Raw genomic sequence first — 7,454 nt, 5'->3', positions numbered from 1 at the left:
ATATATACATGAGGCTGGTCAGGCATGGGGTCAAAGCCCAAGCAGGGAGTGGAAGATGTCTGCGCAAGAGAAATCCACCACAGATTGTTGGCACCCGAGTAGCATGATGAAGTCATCTCTGGCGGGGAGGAATGTGGCAGCAGTGATGGGGGATTGATTATATCCAGAGGAATTGATCAAACAGGTAAATATGTAAAGGATTTCAGGAGCTGATTCTCTCATTGTTGGAGAAGGGAGTCATTAATATAGAATGAAAGAAAACTAAAATCCTCAGCCTTCACTGAAAACTACAGAACAATGCAGAGAGAAATTAAAGAATACCTAAACAATTGCAAAAATATACATTAGTGTATTGCAAAACTCATTATTGTTTAAATGTGCATCCTTCCCGAAGTGACTAGTAGATTCAGTATAATCCCATTTGAAATTCCAGCATTTTGGTAAGAATTAACAAATTGATTTTAATATTTATAAGAAAACACAGAGGACCTATAATAGCCAAAACAATCTTTTTTTTTTAAGATTTTATTTATTTGAGCGAGAGAGAGTGAGAGAGAGAGAGCACATGAGAGGGGAGAGGGTCAGAGGGAGAAGCAGACTCCCCGCTGAGCAGGGAGCCCGATGTGGGACTCGATCCCGGGACTCCAGGATCATGACCTGAGCCGAAGGCAGTCGCTTAACCAACTGAGCCACCCAGGCGCCCTAGCCAAAATAATCTTGAAAAAGACATTAGAAGAAGAAAAAAGTTAGGAATCTTTAAATAGATGTGCCTGACTGGCTCACGTGGTTAAGCGTCTGCCTTCAGCTCAGGTAATAATCCCAGGGTCCTGAGATGGAGCCCTGCCTCAGGTGTCCGATTCGGTGGGGAGTCTGCTTCTCCTTCTCCCTCTGCCCCTCCCCCCAATTTGTGCATGCTCTCTCTGTCATATAAATAAATAAAATCTTTAAAAAAAAATCTTTATATGATCTTAAATCTTATAAAATTATAATAATTAATAAAGTATTTTTATTAGGGATAGAAATATATCCATGGTACAGGTTATCTTTAATTTCTCTTTGCAGCAGTTTGCTGTTTTCAGTATAGAGATCTTACATGTTTTTTTAAGTATATTAGATTTTTTATTCTATTGTGAATGGTTTTTAAATTTGATTTTTCAGTTGTTTGTTGCTAATATTTAGAAATATAATTAATTTTGGGACACCTGGGTGGTGCAATCAGTTGAGTGTCCACTCTTGGTTTTGCTTTGAGTCATGGTCTTAGGGTCCTGGGATTGAGCCCAGGACTGGCTCTGCTCTCACAACAGTCTGCTTGAGACTCTCTCTCCCTCTGCCCTCTCTGCCCCTACCCCCTGTTAAATAAATAAGTAAATCTTTAAAAAAATAAAGAAATACAATTAATTTTGTATATTGACTTGTATCCTGTGTGCTTGCTATGTTTCCTTGTTAGTTCCAGTGGTTCTTACAGATTCATTTAGAATTTCCTACATACATAATCATATCATCTATGAATAAAAATAATTTTAATTATTCCTTTCATATGTATACCTTTTGTTTCATCTTCTTGCCTTGTTGCACTAGCTAGGACTCCCTGTACAATATTAAATAGAAGTGGTGAGAGTGGGCAACTTTGCCTTGTTTCTGGACTTACGGAAAAAAGTATTCAGTCTCTCACCTAGATATGTTAGGCGTAGATTTTTTTTGTGGATACACTTGATCAGTTTAAAAAAACTTCCTTTTATTTCTAATTTGCTGAGAGGTATTGTCATAAATGAATGTTTAATGCTTTTCTGTATGTATTAGGATGATCATATGGTTTTTCTTCGTTCTATTAAGATGATGCATTACTTTGATTGATTTCCAAATGTTAAACTTTGTATTCTTAGGATAAAGCTCACTTGGTCATATGTGTTATTTTTTTATATATTTCTTGATTTGGTTTCCTAATATTTTGTTAAGAGTTTTTCCATCTATGTACTGATAGATATTGGTCTATAATTTTCCTTTCTTTTAATGTCTGCTGTTTTATTATCAGGGTTATGTTGGCCTCATAAAACAGGTTTTGATATGTTTTCTCATCCTGTTTTCCAAAAGCACTTGGGTAATATTAGTTTTATTTCTTTTTAAAATGTTTATCACTAAAGCCATTAGGGCCTGGAGATTTCTCTGAAAAAAGCTTTGAACTATAGATTCACTTTCTCTAAGAGAGATGGAATTGTTCATCTTTTCTGTTTAATTTTATGTTACTTTAGATAAATCTGTTGGGTTTTATCCCACGTCCTAAGAAATTTTTCCATTTCATTCAAGTGGTTAAATTTATTAGCATAAAGTTGTTCATTATTTTTTACTATCACCTTGCCAGTACCTTTAGGTCTTATATTAATATTCTTTGTCCTTCTCGATGTTAGGAATGTGTGCCTTCTCTCTTAATTGCCTTTTTCAGTCTTTTTTTTTTAAGATTTTATTATTTATTTGAGAGAGTAAGAGAGAGCACAAGTTGGGGGGAGGGGCAGAGGGAGAGGGAGATGCAGACTCTCCACTGAGCAGGGAGCCCGTGGGCCTCCATCCCAGGACCCTGGGATCATGACCTGAGCCAAAGGCAGACGCTTAACTGACTGAGCCACCCAGGCGTCCCTATTGTCTTTATCAGTCTTGACAAAGGTTTGTCAATATAAGTATTCTTTCAAAACCTAAGGTTTGGTTTATGATATTAATTATTAATTAATTTGTGCTTTTATCTTCATTTTGGTCATTGTATATCTTCAAATATATCAGACACATTTCAATACTCAAATGTGTTAGAGTGACCTGTTCATGCACAGAGGCTAATCACTTAGGAAATGAATTTCTATTTGTTAGAAGTTAGAGACTGACTTTCTATAGAAGCTGTTTAACTAACTGCTGGACACTATTCAATTAAGGGAAAAAAGCAAAACAAACCCTTTAATAAATGAGAAATACAGATAGAAACATTAATATTATTTGATATTACTTAAATTTTACTTTAAACTTAAATGTGATAAATTATTCAAGTTCAAGCACTTGGACTGTAAAAAACATTTTATCTTCACAGCATATTGCATGATCAGTTACTCATGGGCAAAATTTTTCAGAATCTTTTGACTCTTAATGAGAAAAAAGAATCACAGACTTTGAGACACTAAAGAAAGTCATTCGCAATTGTACATTTGAATGTATGCTATTGTTAATTAGTAAATTAGTTTTTTAGTTAATTTAATAGGATTTTTTTTCCTGAGAAGCTGATATAAAGCTCGTGATGCTTGTAAATGATTGTATCTCTGAACTCAAGAAATAAGTATTTTGCAGAGAAACTGAAATTTTCATTAATATTGATGCCCTTTTAGGAAAAATAAGAAACCAAATTAAAACAAGATGTGGAAAAAATTCTGAGCTGAACAATAACCATGGAAGAAAAAGATGAAGTTGTCAAAACATAAAAGCTGTTGGCCCCAAGGGAGCCACTTCTCAGGCATGTTTGTTCAGATCTTAAAGAAAAGATTACTTTTTTGCTATTTAAATTCCTTTTTATCTTATAAACAGATATAAAGCTTCTTTATTAATATTAGAAAGCTAGCATAATCCTGATACCTAATTCTAATAGAAATAACACACAGAGGGAAAAAACCAAAACACATGGTATGCTCATTTGTAAATGTTAATTCACAAATCCCAATAGAAAATTTAATTCTGAAATATAAATTTCAGAAACTCAATGGTTAATATTAGAATTTCTAGTAATATCATTAATTAGTTGAACATATTTCAAATGTCTGATGGAATAAGAATAAGAGGGAAAGCTGAATTAAACAAAGTCAAAGAAATTTCCTGGCTGCAACTCTCCTCACAACCTTAATTTGTTCAAATACAAGGAAAACTTGTCTTCACTCTTGCCAAACTTAGTTGATCATAAAACCTTTTTTTTTAGATTTTAATTTTTTTAAGTAATTTCTACACCCAGTGTGGGGTTTCATTTATATTTACATTTATAAGCCTTTCTGTATTTCCCTTTCACAGACAGGTATAACTTTTGCAATCTGAAAAAAAATGCTATTTAAAAAAAAAAACAAAACACTGAAATGCTCTCTGTTGCCCTCGTAAGAGTCTAAAATACATTAGAAGGCATATAAGTTTCTTCATGATTTGGCCCTTCCTTTTACCACAAGAATCCACTGACTGAGCCAGCTAGGCTCCCCCTTAAAACTTTTTTTAATGCTAGAAATAATGTGCTTTACAACTCAGTTTGAGAAATGTTGAAAATGTCGATACATGAAAGGGGGATAGCAAGGTGATCATTTTGATAGATGTTAAGACAGCAAATGACAAAAAAAGAAAAAGGAGTAAACACAGTTACATATTTAAGAATGCTTGGAAATTCTAACTGGAGTACTGGTGCAAGAAAAGAAAAAACAGAAGCAAATGCAAAGAGGAAAAGAATATATAGTATTCCTTTATAATGACTGGTTATCAGGAAAATAACTCAAAAAAGTCAACCAGTAAATGTTAAAAACATAAAAATGTTCAATAAAATAATCAGCAGAGTGAAAACAAAAAGTATATTAACAAAAAATAAACTGTTAGGAAATAGGTGAGAAAATGTCCCATTTTCAATAACCACAAAATATAGAAATTAAATAGGAAAAAATAAAATTATCATGGACTTACATGAACAAATGATTCAACTCCAAAGAATGACATAAAGAAGACTTGGATAGTTAGAGAGACAACATGAATCTGACAAAAAGAATATCAAGTTATCTAAAGAAATGCAGTATAAGAAAAGCAAGTAGAGTTGAGACATCTGGCTAAGTGTTTGGGGGGAAAAGAAATAATTAGAGCTCCACTTCACATATTACATAAATATAAATACTACGTGGATAAAAAATGTGATTACCAGGATAAATCATGTAATATTATTCATATAATCATGCAATGGGGGATGCCTTTCTAAGCCCAATGCCAGAACCAGACCCCGTAAAGGGAAAGATTGATAGATTCAGTTATCAAAATGTTGGAAAACTTTTTTAAAAAAAGATTTATTTATTTGTTTTAGAGAGAGAAAGCACACGAGTGGCGGTGGGGAAGGAGGGGGGGCAGAGGGAAAGAATCTTAAGCAGACTCCCCTCTGAGCGCCGAGCCCAACACTGGGCTTGATCTCAGGACCCTGAGATCATGACCTGAGCTAAAAGCAAGAGTTGGATGCTTAACCAACTGAGCCACCCAGATGCCCCAGAAAACTTTTTTTCTATAGCTTCTATGCAACAAAATACCCATGAACATAATTTACCAACAAACAAAAATATTTTCAATATATACTACAAAGAGTAAATATCCTTAATATAAGATCTGATAAGAAAAGAATTAATAAAATAAATGACAAAGGTTTTTAACATACAATTTGGAAGAGAAGAGAAAATTAACCAACTGATACATGAAAGTAGACTTTACTTCAATATTAAACAGAGGAACACAATTGACAATGAGTTGGAATGCTTTACTTATGAAGCTGTCAGTTGTTAAAAAACCTGATTGGTACTTAGTGGTTGAGGTGATGTAGGGCAGGAGAAAGACTGGAACTGTGTTTAAGTGGGCAGTTTAGCAGCATATATACCAACATCTTTAAATACCTTAAATGCAACTGTGAATGTTTTATTCCATGGGAATTTTTAGAGATCTACAATCTAAACCTTTTAGCGAAAGGTTTAGCTATGAAAGTTTACCATGGTATTGTTGTTTGAGTGAAAATTTGGAGAAGCATAAATGTTCACGATAGGAAATTGTTTAAATAAATAAATTGAACAAAAATAATTTATTCTAATATTATTAATTATACTGTAGGTGATATTTTGTGGTATGGAAATACTCACAGATATATTAAAAGGAACATACAGATTAAGAAACATTAAAGAGAGGTTGACAAACAGACTAAGAACAGGATAGAATCACAGAGAACACTCAGATGGATATACACGAAGCTGTTAAATGTAGCTATGTGAGGGGCTTGGGGTGTGTTTTCTTTGTGTTTTTAATTATCTGTAATTTAAAGAAAATTTTTATTATTATGTTCAATTAGCCAACATATAGTACATTATTAGTTTTTGATGTAGTGTTCAAGGATTCTTCAGTTGCCTATAACACCCAGTGCTCACCACCTCCCATGCCCTCCTTGATACCCGTCACGTGGTTACTCCATCCCTCCACCCCCATCCCTTGTAATTTTTTTACAATCAACAGGCAATGTTTGTAACAACAACAAAAAGAAATAAAAAGTATTGTATCAATTGTGGATAATATTATACCAAAATATTAACAACAGGACAAAAGGACTGTGGGGGCTTTTCATTTATATTTACATTTATAAGCCTTCCTGTATTTCCCTTTCACAGACAGGTATAACTTCTGTAATCTGGAAAAAAAAACGCTATTAAAAAAACAAAACAAAACACTGAGATGCTCTCTGTTACCCTCGTAAGAATCCAAAATACATTAGAAGGTATATAAGTTTCTTCATGATTTGGCCCTTGCTTTTACCACAATCCAGCTCTCTTACTACATCCTCTACTGCAGTCTAAGGCTAGACAGGAGGACTTTCAGTTTTCTACAAACAGGAAAGCTCACTCTCCCCTTGAGGCATTTGCTCCTGCCCACACCTCCCTTCCTCACTTCTCACAACACCTTTACTGGAAAATCTTCCTCACCCTTCACACGCTGCTTAGTGGGTCAGGTGCCTCATGCATACCTACATCATTTCACTAATTGCATATCATTTTCTGTTTTCTTGTCTTTCTCCCTCACCAGGTTCTAAGCACCTATGAGGAAGTACTTAATGAGTGATCAACTATTGTTCTCAAAAGAGGTAAGGAAATAAGAGAATGAATGGAACCAGCCTCCATTTATCAGATGCTGCCGTGGGCATCTCATTTATTTTATCTCACTGAATCCTTACCAAGATTATATGAAGTAGGTATTATTTTGACCCTTTCCAGATAAGAAGACAAAGGTCCAAAGAATTTAGGAATTTGGATCACCCTGAGCAGCCCCCAGCACATAGTAAATGCTAATAATTATAGAATAAAAGAACACACATAGTCTGTGGTAATTTCTTTAAAGGCAAAACTAAATGAAGAATTGAGCTTATTACTGGATAACTAAAACAAAAAACACCTTGTTATGAGGGTGAGATTTAGAGTAGAAATGGGATTAGGTTGTTTAATTTCCGTTTTCCTTTTTGTCCTGAATTATTTTAGATGGCTACATAGAATGCCTGGATTCATCTGCATTAAAACCCCTTGAGAATTTTTATAGGTTGAACCAAAACAGAATAATGAAATGAACCCTCCTAGGCAGAAAGGCAGAAGCAGACATGAAAGATGATTTCTCTGAGTTATTTGGCTTTTATAGGAAGAACCATGATGAGCTTCTAAAAAATGCATTATTGA

This window comes from Callorhinus ursinus, unplaced genomic scaffold (assembly GCF_003265705.2).
Source record: "Callorhinus ursinus isolate GAN/ISIS: 27379988/994484 unplaced genomic scaffold, GSC_fseal_2.0 scaffold12, whole genome shotgun sequence".
Taxonomy (NCBI): domain Eukaryota; kingdom Metazoa; phylum Chordata; class Mammalia; order Carnivora; family Otariidae; genus Callorhinus; species Callorhinus ursinus.
This window is presented reverse-complemented; position numbering follows the sequence as displayed.